Genomic DNA, 23,331 nt, shown 5'->3' on the forward strand with positions numbered 1-23,331 from the left:
CCATTCACTTGCTCATTTACTCATGTACAAGTGAAGGAGGAAAGAGAAGAAGGATAGGAAGAAGAAGAGGAAGGAGAAAGAGAAGAAGAAAGAGGGAGTTGAGGAAGGAGCTTCTCCTCCAAGCATTTTGTACAAGCATTTTGTCTCCCTTTTCCCTCTATAGAATCATAAACCTAGCTAAGAAAAGGACCCTTTATACATTATACACAAAATGTGGGCATTGAGAAAATGGAACTCTTACCTACATAACCTAACTAGGTTCATCCTAACATATGGGTATAAGAACATGAAAGTGGGTGCCTAGTTTGGGGAAAACACCATTTTGAAACCAAAGAAAGGCTGGAGGTCGAATCCCTCATCATAGAAACTAGGGTTTCATGCCCTAAGGGAAGTAGGATGACCATGGGAAGGAAGAACCATGGTTAGGGAGCCAAATGGGAAGAAAATCCCCATTCTAGGCCAACTGGCTGACCCAATTGGTCAACCTGAAACCATAAGCCTATTACATCATCTGGTTAATTGTGCTCAAGTCTGTACACTCTTGGATTCATCATCTGATTGACATCAGCCAGTTGGGATCATCATCTGGTCCCATCATCCGGTTACAGTGACTTTGGCCTATGTCTTGGGAACCACTTGGGGATCTTTGTAGGGTTTTGTTTAGGGGTTGTAAAGGAATAAAATATGATATTTATGCATGTTTTGCACTAGGTTAACCTAACCCAAGTAGGAGGATACAAGGTGCTACAAGAGTGTTTGATTTCCTAAGTTCAAGATCAACTTAGGTGAGTGGGTGTTTTGGCTTAATTTATGGAATGTTTATGTCTTTAATTTCATTTTTGAATATCCAGAACGGTTTTCATGCATGTTGTGTATTGAAATCATGACTAGGCATGTGTTATGTAAAAGGAGCATGGGTGTTTGAGAATGTGGATGTGGAATGTGAAGAGCATGGTGAGGCCGAAAGAGGAATTCCAGTACTGTGTGATATGGGTTTGTGAGTATGGATTGATGTGTTTGCATTCATATTAGTATGCATGGCTAGAGATCGCATCACTGGTGTTACAATCCCTTACCAATAGGGGACAAAGTATTGGCTAATCCTAGGGAGCAGATCTGAGTTTTGTTCCAGAATGTCAAGTTCGATGTACGATGTGTGAATGTCGTACACGGACTCTGCACAATGTGTACTGTATAGTTAGGGGGATTACTCCTAAGGGCTTACCATGTACGAAAGTACAAATATAGGGACCAGTATACTCCTACTTGCAACTAGCTTATATCACCGAGGGACTGATGTTACTGGTGAAGAGGGATACCACCTACGTTGCATAGCACTCAACCAACTCTATTGGACTTAGCATCATTTCCTAGGTTATTAACTAAAATGAATTCATATTGCATTAATGGACTTGGTTGAGCATAGCATGGCATTAATGTTGGTATGTGTGTGCTTGTATCCCCCCACCCCTCTTTGGGCTTGTGAAGCTAATCCAACATTGTTTTTTCTTTTTTAGATGTTGATTTAGGTGCATAGGAACCTGAGCAGATCAAGGCTCTGGTCATCATAGTTGGTGAGTTGTGTGTACAGGGAAAGATGGAGCACGACCAGGACTATGGCTGTGAGAGCTGTGCCTTTGGGCATCTATTGGGATGATGTATGTTATCTCATATTCTTTTTTATTCTTTTTGTGTAATTATCTTGTTTCATTATAGTATTGTATTTATTTGATGGTGAGCTTGGAAACAAGGTCTGTAACTAACTATGGCCACATTTTAGCAGCTCATCAGTTTGTAACTATAGTATGACTTTAATTATGTTATGTGATTCTGGTAGATTATCTTGGATGTTATGCATTATTAAAGAATTGTGTCTATTATCCCAGAGGATTAGCTAGCCACTGGATGGTGTCCAAGTTAAACAACCTTGGTTATGGAGGTGGAGTGTGATAGATTCTTTTGCTTGGAAGCTCTGTATCCCTAAGAGTAATGACTACATTGGGGACTGAACTGCCTACAATTCCCTCAGGGGCTCCTTAGGCCCTAAAATCAGAGACAGAGAAGTAAAAGGTGCTTATAATCCACTAATACACACACACCACACACACACACCCCACAGAGTGAGAGAGAGATAGACAAAGAGAGAGAGAGAGAGAGAGAGAGAGCATTAGCTACTCCTTGAGCTAGGAGGCCACATAGTAGTGGTTCATGTGGAGCGAAGAGGCTATGCCTTCAACCTTTGCCTGAGGTTAGGATCTAGTATATTCGTCCCCTTTATCTTTTAGTAGTTTTGTTGAGTAGTTTTGCATGCTTAATGTAGTATAATGAAGCCTAGCTTAGTACAATGTAGTGTAGCGTAATATAGTGTAGTATGATGTAGCATCGTATAATATACATTTGCATTAAATAAGAGGGATTAAATTAGTTTAATTGATATTAGTGAAATTATTGAAGTAGTCGCTTTGAGTATGAGTATTAATGATATAGTAGTATAGATTAGTTAGCCAAATGTAGTCAAACATGTGTGTTTAAGATGTATACTTTGGGGAGAATATTTAAACTTTAGCATGTACTAGACCATATGAAATCAAACCCATTCCTTTCCCCCGACTAGAGATTAGACCACCACTTTTAGTTCCTAGGCCCCATATCCTAAATGGTGACTTTTTCATGTTATTCCAACCCCCAATCGCCACAAGAAAAGGTTAAGTCGTAGACTTTCCTACCTCCTACACTTGGCCAACACTCAAACCTAGTGAGATCAACTCTTGCTTTAAGTTATTTGTCCAAAGAGGAATGGTAGAGGGATAGTAAATTTAGTTTCTCACTACTAAATTAGTATATAGTCAATGTGTTCTACATACTCCCCATAAACATGATTTCTTCTAAGGTTTGAAGATATCCATGTAATCCATTGTCAAATTTATTAAACTAGACTTGTAAAAGAGTAGAAGAATAAACATTGTTTCTATCTATGAATCATAAGAGCACTCAAGAATTTTCTATAAATCATTGAGATGATTTACAAATAACTATTCTATCAAATATAAGTAAAAACATAATAGTAAATGCAATAATGCACTTCATAATCTGGGAGTTTAGAGTAAACATATATCTTCCTTGCCTAGTTAAACGAATTTGCTCCAAACCATGAATTCTCCATCAACTATCTTGGTCGGATGAGAGGTATTGTAATACCCTAGATTCAGAAACCCTCAGTCCTAGAGATGACCTTTAGTGAATAAAAACCAAAGATAAAGTTTTAGAAAATGGGAACCTAGAGTGAAATGGTGTAGATGGAGAGATAAGTGTAGAGATGGAAAGCGAGGAGAATAGGATGGTTTTCAGATGTGAGGAAGGTCCCACACATGATAGAGTAGCATGGGCAGAAGGCAGGTTAGTAGGGAAGCCCATAACAAATAACCGGTGGGATAGGCCCTGGCGGCCAGCCGATTTGATTGACAGAATGCCCAGATTTGAATTTTTTTCTTGGTGGGCCCCACTACTCTGAGAGGTCATTCCACCGATTCTCTGCCATGTGTAGGGACATGTTAGAGGGTTGTTATGCAACAAATTTCATATCAAACCCATTACCCTACAAGTAATTATTAAATTTTAAACACTTAGGAAAAAATGAGTTTTTCTTAAAGTGATTCACCTAACAGACCCTAAGGTCTATTTCGCTTATAAAAGGGGGGAGAGTCTACTATTTCTCTTCTCTTAGCTGCTGTGAAACAAAAAGAAACTAGAGAAGGAGAAAGAAAGGAGGAAGAAAAAGGAAGGAAGAGAGAGAGAGAGAGTGCATGTGTGTGGCTGCTCCTCTCTGTTGCTCTCTCTACTGCTACTGTCCTCTACTACTATTGCTACTGTACTACCCATTTCACTTGATGCCAGTAGTGTAAAGATGCTTCCTAAGGATGCTGCCATAGTTGGAAAAGATATCTGGAGCTGGACAGCTGCATGTGACCTTGCCTGCACCTCTCGGGAACTCCAAAAAGGTAATTACGCTAAACCCATCCCTGTGATTTGAGCTAGAATAGGAATCGGACAGCAGTAGGGTAGGTCTATAAATGGAATTAGATAAGGGAAATTGTCTGTGGGACCTCAGTATGGCCTTCCATAGTAAAAGCCTCAACTTCTAGACCCAATTGGAACCCAAATTGGCTGAGGGTTTGTCCCAGAAACCCTAAACCATAGGGCTTTCTCCAATAAAGTGAATTTAATTGTAATTGGAGGTGATATTGACCCCTACATGATTCCAATATTACCCAGGGATAGGCAGAATAGTGTTGTTGGGTCTGTATTAGCTCTAGATGCCCGATGCATTGTGGGTATGTGACCCGATGTGCATAGAAATGATTATATGATACAAGGATATGATTTATGGTTCAAGAATGGACAAATTATCTGAAGGAAAAAAGGGGGTTACTTATAAATGACAGTATTGACCCTGCTTGTACTTAGGAGCGCATCCCAGTGCATTTATGAGTTATGAACAATACAAGCAGATCCTATTAGGTAAGAGGAACCTAATGCCTATAGGTCTGTTCCAATAGTCTAGGAACAAACATTTTGGTCATGTAGGTTGGATCAATGACTTACATAGACTTTGGAAAGCTAGACTGGTAACTAGCCTAGTCAGCTGGGATGAAATACCAACCTGGGGTCGGTGTGTTACTTATCAGTGGAGTATGGATTTTAGAATACAAATCCAACTGAGATTCGAGAAGCAAGATTTGTGTAAGATTAATAATAAAAAAAATTTAACTCAAATATGAATTGGTTACTTAGGAACCTACAATGTACCCGATGAGGACATGCGTGATCAGGAATTTGTCGAAGAACACCAGATTTGGGAAATGAGGTGAGTGGGTGTTTGGTTTATTTTATGGAGTGTTTCTTATATGTTTTGGTTTTATTGCACGTGTATATGGTGATATCTATGTTATGGTTTTATTTTATATAAAATTATATAATTTCACATGATGCATACTTTACCGACTTGGATGTGATCGAAATTTGTGGATGATTATTGTGATAGTGGATGGTAATGGGTGTAAGATTGATGGACTGAGGCATGGTGTGGCCAAGGTTCTGTCCAGTATCGTGGGCTCAGAGATCAATCTTACATCTATGGCCACAGATGATTATGATGGATACTTTGGTTGTGTTGGATGCATGTAGAGGCATATGGCTAGGATCACATCCCAGTGCTATAACCACTTACTAATAGGGTTGAGGTATTGGTTAATCCCACTTGGTTGTAGGTCGTGGAGGACTATTATGCCCAGATACGACGTACTATATCCTGAGAGGGCATAGCATGGTATGACATACTGTACTCATGACTGTCGGATACATGGGGGACCAAGGCATTGACCAGGACCATGTTGTCAAGGGTTACTATTTAGGGGTTAGCTGGGGACCGAGGCTTTGACCAAGACTGGTTGACATCTGCTTGCAACTAGCTTGTATCCCTAAGGCCCAACGTACAGGGTAAGGGATGCTACCTATGTTGCTTATAGTACTTATACCCATAAACATTGAGACCTAGTAATTAGATGAAAAACTTATATATTAATAAATGAATCATGTGGATCTTGCATATGCAGTCTGTGGTATGATATTGTGAGCTTATCTTGGCATTCATGATTGGTATGTGTGTGCTTGCATGTTCGCCCCTCATTGGGCTATATAGCTCACCCTGTTGATATCTTCTTTTTAGATACTGGAGTTAGAAATTTGGCTAGGCAGAGATAGTTTGGATATGCAAGTATATTGCTAGACACTTGCAGGGGTTGTTGACTAAATTAATGTTGTACATGATGTATTATCACACAATTGGTTGTAAGATTGTAAATATTCATAGTACTTGTGAATTGATTTATGAATTTGTAATTATAATATTTGATATCACAGTAGCCTGTCACCACACTTAATTATGTTTTCTTGATTTTTATACGCGTACTCTGATTAAGTAGTTGACTTCTAAGGTGGGTTTTGGTTACCTTACTGCATTTGTAATCCTAGGTATTGTCAGGCTGACTGGGTTGAGAATCCAGTGCCACGTACCTTAGCCATATTTGGGGCAGGGTGTGACAGGTATCTATTTTTATCCGCCACACGTCTTGATCATATGATTCAAGATGTCTTCGTAGATTTCTCCAATGCTTATAATCGATCATTAAAGTATGGTGGTTGATCTACAACTTGATTCTTCATCATAGGATCCAATACTATTCTAGAACTTCTTAAATCTTTTTTTAAAGAACCTTACTTTGATACCACTTGTTGGATCAAATGGCAACACCTAAGAGGGGATGAATTGGGTATGAAATTTTTCTCTTCCATTGAAATCATCTCAAAGCTTTAAGTGATCACTTGTTCCATAATCATAATCAAAACTAAATCTCATTAACAATATCTTGAGTGATAAAACTCATTTATGATCAACCTCAAGCATCATGGAAGATCAAAAGACTAACACCTTTTGTAGATGTTGATTTAGGATTAAATATATTTCATATATTATTGCATAATACTTTACCAATGTTATTCACAAGTGAAGGTTAACACTTAAATGCACAAAGGAAATATTTGCAATGTACTGATTATAATTAAGGTGGGAATTTAAATGTAAGTATGTAAAGGAAGTTTATGGCAAAATGAACTAGAGAGAAGTAAAGAAACTTACACAAAAAAGAGATTAAAGAGGTATTGAAAGACACTAAATTTTATCATAATTCAGATACTTCTCAATCCTACATCCACTCCCACAATCAACTTGACTATAGATTTTCTCCACTAGTTGATTAGTTTCTTAGGCAAAAGTCAAGCCCTTACATCAATCAATCATAGTCCATCAAATTGGGACCTATACTTCTACAGCTAAGAATTTCTTTCATGCAATCACAGTCCCTCGGATTTTATATCTAAGCTAGTAGCCAAAGATTTTCTTAACACAACTACAATCCATCAAGTTGTGCACCTAGGTCAGTAGTTAAGGATTTTTTCATGTAGTCCACATACATCCGTGAGTTTAGTCCAAGCCTACCAACTTTTACAACAAATAACATTTTTCTTCAAGTATGAAGTTGCATCCTTTAAGTATCTACATCTTCATAAGATCATCTTTTACCAATTTTTTTAACATGATATCTCTATAGAGCTCTCTATCTTATTAGAACTCATAACTTTAGATGAAACATTGAAGTATTTATAGCTATGACTTAAGCCCTTTCACAGGCACCTAACTAGCCATTAAACTATATGTTAGAATCAAGTCAATTAAATTGATTTGAATTTAAGTTCAAGAACTTTAATAAAAAGTAATTAAACTTCATTATCAACCAAAGACTTCCCTTAAGTTCTAAGGAAACTAGTCACCAGGCTCTCTTGAACATCATTAAGCTACCTTGAGAGCTTCACGCTTGATTATCCGCAAAAACTTTTTCATTTAATGATTCAAACTGTCACTTTTAAATCAATAAATATATGTTCACAGTTAACTGCGCACCACCACGGTTGATGCAAAAACATAAAACTCAGCTAACCAAGCTTCTATTAGATGGACAATCACACAGATGATCGTCGCTATTATCTGCAAGTTATACCTAGAGTTTTCATTAAGCTCTATCAGCCGCAGCTTCACACGGATGACCATGGACAACAAGATATATTTGTACTCTAGTTTAAACCACCTAGGTTTTTGGACTTTTACTTAGGTTTTACTATCTTATGGGTTTTTTCATGATCTTCCTCAAATCCTTACATTAAGATTACATAAAATATTGTATTTAAAGAACAATTAATTTTGATCTTCATGAAAGACTTTATCTTCATATGTTGATGTAAACTTTGAAGTTCTTCTTTGTCTTTCATAGGTTGTAGATATTTGTAGCAATTCTTCATATCCTTCAACATACTTTGCTTTTATCTACAAGGATTATCCTCATTAGAATTGGTTTCACTGCTCTTCGCATGTCTCGTACATATCTTAGAACATCAAAAGCCAAGGATTGGGTCTCATTGCTCTTCTCATGCCTTACACATCAACAATAGTTTTCATATCTAGAACATATATATCCAACTGATAGAACTATTTAGATTTAACATAACATCTTACCTGAGTTCTAACACTAGCTCTACCTATTTCAACACTCCCTACAAGTTTGTATAATTTTTTAATCACTTGTATTTACATCACAGTCATAGACCCTCTTAAAACCCAAAAACCTTTTCTTTCAAATGAGCATCTAAAATCTCTCTAATCCAATGTTCCCAGAGAAATCATATTCTTTATTAGATTCAACACATGCTCACCTCAATCAAAGTTCGCACCATCCCATCAAACATGTGAATTTATATAGTAAAGATGTTACACCCGTGCCCTAACCCGGTCTAATTTGAATTTTCATGATAGGTCTCGGACCGGAAGTGGGAAGTACCACCGGGTATTGGCTCGTGGCAGCCCAGTGTCAAAGAGGGAAGGATGACCCCACCTTCCACTGTATCTCCTATCTATCCAACTGGCAGGGATTCAAGCTTCTCGATTGTAGACAGTAAGTGACCCGACACCCAATTCACAAATCCCGGCACACACCAAAATTGTTGGAAGACCATGTACACAATCTAGGGCAACTAACCGTGCAAGACCTGACTGGAGGACAACAAGCAGTTAAGACACATTGCTGCTATGACCACCAGAAACAGCCTGAGCCTATTTTTGCTGACTTGTTTTCACTAGCCAGTTAGGCTACTAGTTGGGTTTCGATGCTCGTGGGTTCCACCACCCACATCGTGAACAACCCCAGATGATTCCAAATACTCCCCCACACCTTTCTTATGACACGTGCACCCTACGAACCAAAGGAGTTGGGTCCACGTGCCCTAAATCGCATAATAACCTACTTTGACCAGATAGGGTCCAACCAAACGGACCCTAGTGAGAGACTTACTATATAAGTGGGAAGTTATTTTCATTTCCAATTTTCTCAATTGCCCAAAATTTGGAAGAGGAAAAGGAGAGAAGAGAAAGGAAGAGAAAGGAGGTCGAAGAAGAAGAAGAAAAGGCTTGGGGCTCACACTTGCTCCCGGCTATGTGCATCCTTACCGGAGGTAAGTGCTACATCTCTACCACTCTCTCTCTTCATTTTGAGCTAGGGAAAGCTAGGTATAGATGGAATCTTGGCCCACATACCTTCTAGAGCTCGGGGATTATGTATTTCACCTCCTCGATGCTATTGCCGAGCTCAAACCAAGACCGGTGAGCTCCGGCAACAAGTTAGACCAAATGTCCATCTAGGGTTTCAATCGTTCGATCGACATGTCTCCCAAATGGCCCAGTGGAATTGGGATTTTAATGGCTTAAAATGATGCTGGGAACATTCCCCCACAAACTCCATGGAGCATATCCTGAAGATCGGGCCCGAGCCAAAAAGCCCCAAATCTCACAAGCAACTTCTGTACTTCCAGTGGAAACACTGGGTCTATTTCTGCTAACTATTTCTGTTGACATGTTTCCGGTGAAAAGTGACTATTTTTAGTGACTATTTTTGGTGACAGTATTGTCAATGTGGGACCTTGTCTGTGCCCTTTGGGGGTAACCCCTGTGGGACCCTTATGATGTTTCTGACACATAATAACACTCGATTATACTTGTGTCTAGGACAGAGACTCGCACATACCCTGAGGTCCGTAGCGAATTAAACAACCGGTGGCCATACTTGAACCCCAATCCACACAAGCATAATCAAGGTGAGCGATTGTTACTTTTCTTTAATGAAATGTTTACAATATTAATGACTATTCACATGCGATCTTATATTTAAATTATCATTTTATTATTGACATGTTTAGGTTGACGAACATGATTTTGATAACTAGGTCCGTTCAATTGTATTGGAAATGATAATTATGATATGAGATGTATATTGATATCTGTGCCGAGATCCGGTGTGGCCGAGGTGGTTCTGGTACCTTGATCATCGCGTGGTTGTTGTATGCATATGATGGGGTCCGGTGTGGCCGAGGTGGTTTCGGTACCGTGATCGTCGTGTGTTTGTTGTATTCATGCATTGATGATGTGCATTAGATTAGTTGTAGTCTCAGATTGCACTTTGTGGCCGATGGTGATCTCGATATCAAGCACTCCAGAACAATATTTGGAAATAGATACGCTTCGTGATCGATGGGAATCCCGGTGTTGCATAGTCCATACTCAACTGTTTATATATGCTAGATTAGGTATACAATCGCGGGTTACACTTTATGGATGATGGTAATCCCGGTATCGTGTTTCCCGGGACTGTACTTGGAGATGGATTATATTTTGTGGCCGATGGTGATCTCTATATCGTGTAATCTATACTAACTATATCATTATATAAGGCATGTAGGAAATCTATGGTTAGGCATTAGTCCCTATGCTACGTCCCCTTGCCAACAGGGGATATGGTGTTGTATAACCTAATGGTGGTATGTTCGATGAACCTTTCCAGAATACCACACTCGTGGTACGATGTGATTATTGCCAGGGGTGAGAACTAGTCCAGCATGGCCGATGGTGATTCCAGTGCTGTGACTGCCAGGAGGGGGTTATCAGGGTTTGTTGGGTGACCAATGGATGCATACCGAGATTGATAGGCTCCTAATTATGGCTAGGGTTTGTATCGCTATATAGTCGATGGCAGTTCTGAGACCAGGGATAGAGCCTAATGTGCCGTAGTAGTATTTACCAGACTTAGTTGTATTGTTAGGTGGATAACAAAATAAATGAATTGCATCATGAGCATCATGGACTATATGTTTAATTCCTATAATCATGCATCATGAATTATTTATATGACTACCTTTGCTTGGTTGTGCATGAACCCCACCCCTCACTGAGCGAGTTGGAAAGCTAAATCCATGTATATGCCCCCTTTTAGATGATGATGCAGGTACCGTTTTACCTATAGCATGTGACCCGTTACCCTCTAGGCCGGAGTATGGTGTGAGCGACTGGTGGATACCAGAAGCAGAGGAGCACGACCAAGACTATGCTTGTGACCATTGTGCTTACGCCGCACCCTAAGGAGCACAGTGCTTTTTTGGTGATTTTGATACTGAATGATACTATTGGTATTCTTTTGGGCTTATGTATGTATAAGTCATGATTAATTGTAAATGGATAAACTTAGTTATGGATATTTACATTATCACTAGATGTTCCCCATTTTACTTATGATTCCACTATTATACTAATACTACATGTATAATATATAACAAACTAATTTCCGATTGAACACATATGAAATGATCAACATAAATATGAAATACAATTTACAATTTTCGTACCAAATGAAGTAGTGAGAATGAATTCTTCATCACTCCATGACCCTTCCACAACAATAGAATTTGATAATTTATCTATATCCTCTTTGTCCTCTTTTTTATCCTCCTTATTTTTAGATAATTCTTCTTTATATAACTTTCATCTCAATAATATCTTTGTGACCTTTCGACTTAAAGTGACCCTTATACTTGTCAAACTCTTCATACCTTTTATTTGATTTGCGCCTATTCTGACTATCATATGTAATCAAAGCACTATTATCCTCTAACATCCTTCACAACTATTTTTCACTGTCTCATCCATCACCAAAATAGCATTAACTGTGTCATGTTTGAGAGTATTCTTACCAAAATGTAGTGTCACTACAACAAATATCATTTTTGGTAGCAGATTTTTCCATCGTAAAAAATAACAAACACTGTAACTATATCCATCGCTAATAATGTTGTTGTGGAAACTTATGTTGAGTAATATATTAGGTGATATTTGTTTTTTCGTCACTAATATTCATTTACTATAATAGAATTATTACTTCCAATTTACTGTGATAGAATTATTACTTCCATCACCATAAATTGAATATCATATATATATATATATATATCATACTATTATATAAGTGCATGAACTCATACTTTGTTGTTGATTATTTTTTGACTAATTTACCCTTCTTGTTTATTTAAATACCCTCTATCTTTTGTTATTTTTTCTTTCTCATAAATTATCGGTACACTTCGTAATTATAATTTTCTTAATATTCTAATACTTTTCTCATCTCCTCTTTGTTCTCTCCACCCTCCACCCTCCCTCTCCCGTGTTTCTCCTCTTTCACTAATTTTTTTATTCATGCTTAGCAGAATCAATACAATGAGTCATTACAAAAGAAGAGACTATATAGAAACATAGTTCTCTATAAATCCTCATTTTTTTTCCTGTGAAATCACCTCTTTGCAAACCCTAACATTAGCAATACAATGAATCATTGCATAGTAAATGACTCTATAGAGGACAATAGCAACATAACAAGTATCTTTCTCTCTTTGAAAAGAAAATTTCTCAATGATTTAATGAACATGGCCTGGTTTGAAGACTCATTAGGTTTTCAACATTTTTTTTTATCTAGTCTTGGATCAAAGTGAAGTCTCCGCCATCCTTGCCTCTGTCCTTACAGAGAACAATAGCCAACCAAATGAAAGTTCACACATTAAGAATCTCTTTGTGTTAATTCTTTAGAAACCCTCATTTTTACTTTGCCCCTCGAAACCACCTCTTCTTAAACCCTAACAACAGTAAACATCTAACATCTCTCTCTCTCTCTCTCTCAAAAAAAAAAAAAAAAAAAAAATTTTTAGTGATCTAATGAACATAACCTAGTTTTGAAGGCTCATTGGATTTTCAGGAATTTTTTTTTATCCAGTCTCGGATCAGAGTGAAGCCTCTGTCATTCATACCTCTATCTTTGCAGAGAACAATGGCCAACCAGGTGAAGTTCACACAATAAGAATCTCTCTATGTCTTGGTTTTATTCTCTCTCTTCTCTATATGCAAATCATGATTTTTACCGCATCATTGTTTTACCTGTTTAATAAGTAAATAATTAGGAAAAATAAGAAAATGGGTTGGCTTAACGGCTCTACAAATTTTTTGTTATTACAAAGGGAATATATTCCAAATATCACTCAAAATTTCTATTCATTGATGAAATGATCCTTCAGCTCATTCATAATTAGATTGTAACTCATGATATTTGATTTTTCTCATTTGATGACCTCTTATGCTCTTGAAAACATGTTTATTTACTCTAGATAACAACAATTACACTGGAAATAAGTATATTGATCTTGTCTTGATATTTTATCTTACTAAATTTTGCTGACTATAATAATACCATTGTTGGATTGTCACTTTTATTGAATGTGACAATGACTGAACCACTTGGTAAATTTGGAAAATTGATCATGAATTTTTTTTTTTTTTTTTTGATAATTGTTAACAAATGGTGGATGTTGGTGATTAAGTTACCTTACATACAACATGTATGAACATTTTTTTTTTCTTATTTAGTTTAATTGGTCATTATTTTATAGTGAAGAAGGAAAAAAATTTTGTGATTGAGTTATTTTCTTATAGGAGAAACACTACAAGATGAGACAGTTAATGTGGAGCATTTACTTGCACTTAAGAGTGGTAGCAATAGAATTACTTGATCCTAATATATATCTTTTTTCGAATATAATATCATAGATGTCTCAGTACTTTTTCAATCTTTAAGGTTGTTTTATTTCAATTTATCGAGTTTTGGCTTTTATAACTGACATCTTATCTCTTGTTTGTTTTTAATAGTTTTATTAAAAAATAATTTTTATAAAAATTGAGAGAATCAGAATAATCCCTTTGCAATGAAACATAAGACTATAGGCCCAAGATCCCTTAGTCTTTGTAGAGGGTTAGAAACAAGATGAGACACAAATTTTTTTTCTGCATGTTTTTCCCCTAGTTCTCACCATTGCTTGATCTAGGCCCTCCTCTCATGCTTCTTGACCCACAACTCTTCATTTTTTTTATATAACTCAAGCACCCCTACTCGTTTGTTTGTCATTATCCAGTTTTACTTTCCCACTTTGCTACAATTATAGACATTCACGGCGTATGAATAATCTAATAAATAGTATAACAAAGTTGTTTTTGTACATTTGTTTTATTGGTAGTTCAATCAAGACGAGGATATATGAATATAGTTGTAATGGGTTTACCAAAATTGATAAATAGTAATTGAAATCAGGGAGGACTTCTTATATTAGAAAGTGTGAAGTCTATATACACTTATGATTCACCTGGAATGCAAATTGATATTTATTTTTGTAGGAACTGAATTTTCAAGAAGTTTCAATCCTCTCTCTCTCTCTCTCTCTCTCTCTCTCTCTCTCTCTCTCTCTCTCTCTCTCTCTCTCTCTCTCTGCAAAACAAGTTGAAAATCCAAGATCATAATTTTCTCCTGCTATCTTTTTATTGCATACATTATTAATGGAAGTATTTTGTCTTTATTCCGTATTCCTATGACAACTGAAAAGTCCTTCTTTTTCTTTTTGCTTCTTAATGAACACGGATTGGGAGAGGAATAATGTTAAAAATATATTCAGTACATTAATTTCTGTGTATTTAGAAGTTTAATAGTCAAGGAGTGTAAGTTCTTGAAGCTGTAGCTGATTACTAAGTGCCTTGATATATAATAGAGTTAAAGTTTCTCAAGTTATTTTGTAGATTCCACTGAAAAACGTACTTTCGCATATACAAAGGAAGTCTTTTGTATCAATTTTAAGAATTGTATTCAATCATAAGTTCCTGGCATATTTATTATATATAGCTTTGGGGGAACTTTCTGACTAGTCCTCTTAGAACTTAAAAATTCATTTTGAAATCTGCAATAGTAACTAAAGTTGTTGACTAAGTAGCTCCAATGTATTTGCTTTCATATAGCATAGCAGATATGAAATAAATAAGACTGAAAAGAAGGTGTTGTAGTAGTCTCAAACATTGTTGCTCCACAACTGCCTTGCTTTTTTCTCCATTTAGCTTCATTAAGTTTTACCTTGATGTAGGTTATAAAAGTGAACTTAGTTTAATGACCTACAAGGGTCATCATAGTTTAGTGACCTGCAAGGGTCATCTATTGTCATAGTACCTAATATAATAATAATAATATGACTCCAATAGAATTTTTGAAATTCCTTAACAAAGTAATATAGATTGGAATTACTGGTTTCTCATTTTAGCCATCAGTCCCTTCCATATACACACGGTAGACTTTCAGCCATCAGGTCATCAATAATTGCAGTTAACACTACCTTCTTTTAGGAATTAGGATTTGTATTACTAATTTCACATTTACTTCTTTAGTTCCTCATCTTTGATTCCTTTGACCTTAATAACTATAGAAATTGTACATAAAAATAATTCTTCTTAGAGGGAAATTGTCACTCACAATAAACACCTTACCAAAGATAAAAATACAAACATAAATATCATAGTGATAGGTCACTCCCATCACAAATCCTTGGCCAAATTAGCTCTTATTTGCTAATTCATCTGCCATATCATTAGTATTTCCTAGATTCAGTTAAAGTAAGTGAGCTCTAGGAAACACATTTGATCATAAACATCCGTATGATTTTTTTTGTACATGTATAGCCATCACACCATGTAAGTTGCTTTCATATATGCTAGATGTTGATTTAACTGGGTCAAAATCAAATGGCAATCCCCTTTAATTTATAACAACTGCTTCAGTAATTGATATAAATCTATATTAGCATTCCTTTCTTATGCTCCTCCCATCACTCTCTCTGATCTCTAATTTTATTTAATTATTTTAGAAGATTGAGAAAGTCTTGAAGGAAAATGTGATCTGAAGTATGTGGGAAACTCAAACGAAGAAGAAATTTTTTTTATGAATGAGAAGAGTCTTGACCAGTATAAAGAGTTATAAGCAAAACCCATTTGTTTTCCAAACAAGCCTCAGTTAACTTTAGTTACCATATAACAAGTTGTTAAAAAAAAACTAATTATTTCCCCAAACAAGCTTTTGTGAATTAAGTTTCTATAAATAGAGCCATTAGCCCATTCATTTCATTTCCTACAAGTTAAAAATAAAAGGAGAAGAGAAGGGAGAAAGGAGAAGAAGAAGAAGGAGGAGGAAAGCAATGGAGAAGGAGGTTGGAGCAAGAGAGGGATCATTTCCACTCACTCCACATTAGGGTGAGTTAGAACTCTCCCCTACCTCTATTGTATGCTTGCTCCTCTCTCTCTTTTACCCCATTTTCTTCACCCAAGCTAAATAAAGAACCCTAACTGAAATCCCCTCGACCCACCCACTCAATCTACTAATTGAGTTGGGGATTTTGTGTAGGAGACCTAGTATAGCTAACTAAACCACTCACTATTGTGAGTGGAGACCTCCCATATGAAAAGCCCCAATTTAAGCAACCAAAACCCTAGAAATTGGGCAATTGACTAAATCCCCTATAATCACCCATCCTAACCTAATCCTATGTTGTGGGACGATGTTGTACACCTAAAATAGTGGTTTGGGGTGATCATAAATGAAATTGAAGGCCAATGCATAAATCCCTAACCGAATTCCCCCCCCCAAAAAAAAAAGGGAACCTGAACCTCAAATTGAGAAATTAATCAAGTCTGTTATAATTTACCACCCCATCTCAACTATAAGTTGGGGAATTGGTGAAGGAGACCTAGACTAAGGGAATGAGGTAACCACATTTGGGTCTAGGTACACAATGCATGAAAACCTCAATTTGATTTCCTAAAATTTAGGAACCCAAACCCTAAATTGGGAAATTGGACAAACCTCTAGAATCTAAGCCTCATAGATGACCAATCACATCATTCCTAATCTAATTAGTGTGTTATGTATTACATGCATGATTTCAAACCCTAGAACACTGACCCTAACATGTAGAACCTACCTAAAATAGATAAACCATGGGGTGGGGGTATGATCAACACCATAAGAAGAGAATTAGGAGTATATATAACTTGACGTAAAAAACCTTTATGTTCCTATGAATAGAGACGTCAAGCGGTGAGGTAACTCAGCACAAAGTCATCGACAGTACACAACTCATATGGATAAGAGGTGAGCCGGTGTTGTGAACTATTTTATGCAGTGTTAATAACATGTTATCTATGCATGTGCTTATGAGATTTGCATTATACACCTATTACTATTTGAACATTGAATTGTGCATATTGGTGTTGATATTTTTGTTGATGTTGGTGTATGTGTATGTGTGTGTTTGAGTGTTGATGTTGATTAATGGAATGTAGGGTAGCCAAAGGTTGGGTTCTGGCATTGTTTGCCCATAAAGTGTGTGAGTATGATTGTGATGTGATATATTTTCATGTTAGATTGCATCGAGCTAGGAGGGGTCGTTGCTTGGATCAATGGCAAAGGGCTCTTTCTGCCTGTGCAGTGGCACAGGTTCAAGTCCTGGGAACTAGCCTCTCTGGAAAGGCGGTAAGGTTGTCTACCTATATACCCTCCCAAAACCCTGCTTAAGTGCGGGAAGCCTTTGTGCACTGGGTAACAACCTTTTTTATTGCTTCAAGCTAGGAGAATAACTTAGGTGCTACAACCCCTTGCCAATAGGGGAAAGGTATTAGCTAATCCCACCGTTCGATGGACCAAGGTTGGAAGAATTTTCGGTGACCAAGGTGGGGGTACCAGTGTTGTGACAAACCCTTCACATAATGTTGGATTCCGTATTATGGTATACCCTTCATACAGTGTTGGATTTGATGATGAGGTATATATGAGAAATTATTAATATGGAATTTATCTGGTACTGAAGTAGCCGTAGCCATATAGGGACTAGTATTCTCTTGATTTGCAGCTAGCTTGTATCCTTGGGAACCGATAAAGTATATTCATAATTGGAGATACCACCCACGTTGCAGTAATACTAAACACAATATGGACTTAGAAACTGTCAACTAGGCTTATGCGATAACAAACTAGATCATGACATTACATTTATTTTAAACATATTCATTTGGTGTTGTTGAGCATCCTTCTTGTTGTTGCATTTCATATATGGTTATGTTTTTCTTACATGACACTGTTCACTGGGCTTCGTGGAAGCTACCCATTTATTGTAATGTTTTTAGATGGTGAACCAAGGAACCTTCTCGAGGCTGTTGTCATGGCGCCTGCTCTATACGATGACGAACTATCAGTCGAGGAGCTAGCAGCACATGAAGCTAATTGTGTGTGTGATGATTGTGCCTTCGGGGCACCCTAAAGATGATAGTAGTCATCTTCGCCTTTTGATTCTTTTGTGTACATACTTGCTGTAATCCTAGGGGTAATACTGTAATTATTTTCTGATAGGAGCAAACTTTCTTTTGTGTAAGTATAGTGCATATCAATAGAATTCACCAGTTGTATCTATCTAACTGATTAGTGTTATATATTATAGATTTTAGATTTATTTCATATTTGTGATCTTAAAGTACTGCATCAGAGATCCTGGATGAATTATGGATACAATTATGTGTCCAGGTCACCAACGTTTAAGTAAGTGAAGGTGGGGTGTGATATGGAAAGGTATAAGAAGAAGAGAAGGGAGAAAGAAGAAGGAGAGAGAAAGAAGAAGAAAGAGAGAGAAGGAGGAGGTTGGAGCAAGGGAGGAGATCACCTCCACTCACTACACATCAAGGTGAGTTAAAGTCTCTCCCTCTACCTCTATTGTATACTTGCTCTTTCTTTCTCTTTCTCTCCCTCCCTCTATTACCCCATTCTCCACCTAAGCTAATTAGGAACCCCAATTGAAATCCCCATGTCCCATCTACTTGATTTACAAATTAAGTTGGGGATTTGGGGTTGGATACCTAATCTAGCTAATTGAACCACTCACATATGAGTATGGAGACCTCCCACATGAAAAATCCAACTTGAATCCCCAAATTAGACAACCTAAATCTGGTCAAATCCTCTATGATCTACCACCCTAACCTAACTATAAATTGGGAAAATGATGTAATACACCGAGAATAGGAGATTAGGATGATCATAGGTGAAATTGGAGACCACTACATGGAACCCTAGCTACAATTTCCCAAATATTTGGATAACCTAAACCCCAAATTGGGGAAAATAATCAAAACCGTTATGATCTACCACCCTAACTCAACTATAGATTTAGGAATTGATATAAGACACATATATTAGTGGATGTAGGTGATAACATTTGGGTTTAGAGACCCAATGTATGCAAACCCTAACCAATTCTCCCTAAATTGAGTAACCCAAAACCTTAAATTAGGGAAAATGATCAAACCTCTAAAATATATGTAACATATATGACTAATTACATCATTGCTAAAATGATTAGTGTGTGCATGTGTTGCATGAATGAAATCTAACCCTAGAATACTATTCTTTACCAAAAAAAAAACCCTAGAATACTACCCTAACATGTATAACTTACCTAGCATGTGCAAACAATGTGGTGGGGGTGTAATCAACACCATAAAAGGAATTAGAGGCATATATAGCTTTGACCTAAAACTTCATTTTGTTTCCTATGAATAGAACCGTAAATCAGTGAAGCTATACGATGCGAGGTCATCAATAGTATACGGGTCGTAGAGACGAGAGGTGAGTGGGTGTTGTATTTTATTTTACGGAGTGTTTACTTTTAATTTATTTATGCATGATTATGTTGTTTGCTTAAATCTATGTTATATGTAAATTCCTTAAGTTAAAGTATATGTTTTGTGTGTGTGTTAATGGTTTGACGTTGTTATCTCATTGAGAATGGATGTATGTAAAAGTTCTTGTGGGGCATACGATGGCCGAGGGTGGTTTTCAGCACCGTGTTTTTGTATATGGATTATGGATGATTGATAATTGAGCACCCCATGTAGTATGCCTATGGTTAGTATATCAGACCCAGGTGCTACAACCCATTGCCAGTAGGGGAAAGGTATTGGCTAATCCCATTCATCTGACGTGGCCAAGGTTGTTTCTTGTGTCAAGACAAACCCTTCATGGCCGATGGTAATTCCGGTGTTGTTTTTTATAGGGGTTATTAATAGGGGCTTACCTAGTACCGAAGTATACATGTAGGGATCGGTATGCTCCTAACTTGCAATTAATTTGTATCGCTAGGTGACTGATGGCGCATTCTGGGATCAAGGATACCACCTATATTGCAGTAGCACAAAGACCCCATCTAGACTTAGTTTTGATATTAGGATTGTGTGATAACACTCTTACATTTCAACCTTCCGAGACCAGGGATACCACTAGTAGCACTAAGACTGCATCTGGACTTAGTTTTGATGTTAAGCTTGTGTGATAATAATCTTACATTCCAACCATTACCACATTACTATTGTGATGTGATGTACTTATATAATAGATTGCAATGGACTAGGCTAACAGACCCGGGTGCTACAACCCTTTGTCATCAGGGAAATGGTATTAGCTAATCCCACTTATGGTAGGTCTGACAATCCAATTTTAGAATATCATGTCCGCGGTATGAGGTGATTGGTGCCAGAGTGGCCATGCTCGGAAGTGGCCAATGGTGATTTTGGTGTCGTGGTAAGTAGGAGGTTATTAATAGGGGTTTATCAGGCAACCTAGGTGTGCATGTAGGGAACGGTATGCTCTTGACTCATAACTAGCTTATATTGTTAGGTGACTGATGGGAATTCTGAGACCAAAGATACCACCTATGTTGCAGTAGCAATAAGACCCTATCTAAACTTAGTTTTGATGATTAGAATTGTATGATAATAATTGGATCATATTTTGCATTCATTTAATCTTGTTGATACATGTTGTTGCATCACACTTGATTGTGCTTACTTGCATTTCCCACCCCTCGCCGGGCTTTAGGAAAGCTCACCCCATTTGTTGTATTTTTTTTTCGATGTTGATTCAGGCATTCCCTCCGATGCCATTGTGGAGACTCTAACACTGCTTGGAGATGAGTTGTGGCTAGAGGAGCTGGCAAAGCATGAGCAAGGTTGTGTTTGTGATGATTGTGCCTACGAGGCACACTAAGGATGATAGATGTCATTTTTACCTTTTGATTCTTTTGTGTAGATATCTGATGTAATACTAGGCATAGTACATATAATTACAGATTGACAGGAATTCACTTTTTGTGTAAATATCATACATATCACTAGAAATTCACAAATTGTACTATTTTACTGTTTATTAAAAACATTGGATTTTAGTTCATTTCATATATTTGTGATCTTAAAGTATTGCATCGGGATTCTAGTTGGATTAATGGATATGAGAGCATGTCTAAGTCATAAGCCTTTAGGTAAGTGAAGGTGGGGTGTGACATAATTAATGATTAAATAAAAAAGCAATTTTATCCATCACATAGCAAAAAGGAAATTATCATATGTCTTGAAAATTTTGGTTTCCACCATACTTGAAGCCAACAACATGGTATACCATGTGGAAGCAGCTCTCCTTGCATACCACATACAAGCTGCTAAGAAATTAAGCAACTATATAGAATGACGTTAGCCGACACTTAGGGCTCTTAAAAATCAAAACTAGTAAAGTCAAAGCATTGAAATACCTGTAGACTTGGAAGCTATAAAAAAAAAAACTTAAACCACCTCTCGGCCCCTCTGCCATTGACTTCTAACATAACACCCTTTGTTTTTTATTTTCTCAATCTTTGCTAGTACTGCAAAGAGGTGGGAGAGAGTTGCAAAAAAGGGGGTTTGAGCGGAGATTCCATAAAAAAGAGATTTTTTTCACCTATATAAGAATTCCACAGAATTGGGGTGTGTCTAGTAAATAGAGGGGGGCTGTTGAGAAGGGGGTTGGGGTAAGGCAAAGGAGGATATTTGATAGTGAGAACAAGAGGGATTTACTGCAAGAATGTAGGGTTAGGGTTCGACTGGATGTAGAGAGAGAGAGAGAGAGAGAGAGCATACCTGCCTAACCATTTTTTGTGACGGTAAATCAATAATAGTTGTCTAAAATCTATTTTCCATGACAAAATTTTCTTTTACCGTGGTCTAAAATTTTGTTTCTGCATGGTAATAATGTACCTGTCACCAAAAATATCATCCCCACAGTTAGTGCTATTTTTCTTCCGTGGCAATAACAATCTTGTTGTTGTCCAAAATAAATTTTCTGTGATAGTACTTTTACCACCATTGTTTAACATAGTGTTTGCAACGAATATACAGCCATAATCTTAGAATACAATAATAGGCAACGGTAAATATGTTGCCATAATGAAAGAGAATATTAGACGAGTGAGTTAATTTTGTTGTCGCCAAAAATGACAATAGGCGACAGAATTTATATTACCGCCGCTAAACACCATAGCTAAAAGTATCATTTCTTGTAATGTGCAGTCATAATGTGATCAAATCAAGAAGGTAATGAAGCTAACATGAGAACTACCTTGTCCTCCTCTTCAATCTTAACATCTAGAGTCGATATGTCATTATCCTGTTGAACACATCTAAGTGTACTTCAAATTTCACTCCCTTTGAAAATTGAAGGCTATAAAATACATGAGAACTACTTTTTTTTTTTTTCACAATTGGTGAGCTACAAACTTGGTACGAGCCATAAACTCGGACGTCTTAAGCTCGACTCCCACTAGGCATACCTTGGGCCACTCACACGGGGGTGTTTAGTGCTCTTCACTACTTTCAGTGATAGTTGAATGGTTCTCATTCAACCTTGATATGACCCGGTCCATGCGGTTGTGGGGTCAGTATGGACCCAAGGGACTAGTCAGGCCGAAGACCTAGATACCCGTCGTTAGCAAAATAATAATAATAATAATAATAATAATAAACAATCGAAATTTTACTTGCACTCTAGCGTTGCCAAGACTTCCTCTTGATCTGCTAACTCGATGGCCTTATGAAGAGTGTTATCTACAAGATACAATTGTGTTGTGTTGTTTTCTAGATCCCTCAACTCTTGCTACTCATCTTCCTACATCTTTTTTGACTTTTTCAATTTCTTCCCAAGACTCTTATTTTCCCCTCCTATGTAAGAATATTCTTCACCCGTTGTTGTCATATATAAGTCATTATGTCTATTAAAGCATTCTTTGGAGAAGTTTGAACCTTCACCACCATGCAATTTACATGATTTCTGCCATCCATAACCATTATCAACCTCAAAGTATTTGATTAATATTGATGTTGAACAAATTTGCACAATCTACACACAGTGAAATTTTCCCGATCTGTCACTTCCACTAAGTTTGAAACATCAAAAAATCATAGGAACACCTCCATACCACACAAATTTCACTACCCACTTTCTCTAATCCATGTTCGACTACGCCCTTTTTCACTTTATTTCCCTCAAGTGGTTGTGTTCCCACCACTTTTACCCTTTTTTCTTTTAATAACAATAATGTGGATTGGTTTCAAAAACCTTTCCTTCGTTATACCTAGGGCTACAA

At 37.0% G+C, this 23,331-nt stretch overlaps 1 long non-coding RNA gene across 1 annotated transcript; it reads left to right on the forward strand.

The window, feature by feature from the left end:
- The first annotated feature begins 17,543 nt into the window (after positions 1-17,543).
- LOC122064019 lies at positions 17,544-21,110 on the forward strand. Its single transcript, XR_006135548.1, has 2 exons — positions 17,544-18,570; positions 20,806-21,110. It is a non-coding gene; the product is annotated as an uncharacterized LOC122064019 (long non-coding RNA).
- The last annotated feature ends 2,221 nt before the right edge of the window (positions 21,111-23,331 follow it).

The sequence above is a fragment of the Macadamia integrifolia genome, unplaced genomic scaffold, assembly GCF_013358625.1.
Source record: "Macadamia integrifolia cultivar HAES 741 unplaced genomic scaffold, SCU_Mint_v3 scaffold151, whole genome shotgun sequence".
Lineage (NCBI taxonomy): Eukaryota > Viridiplantae > Streptophyta > Magnoliopsida > Proteales > Proteaceae > Macadamia > Macadamia integrifolia.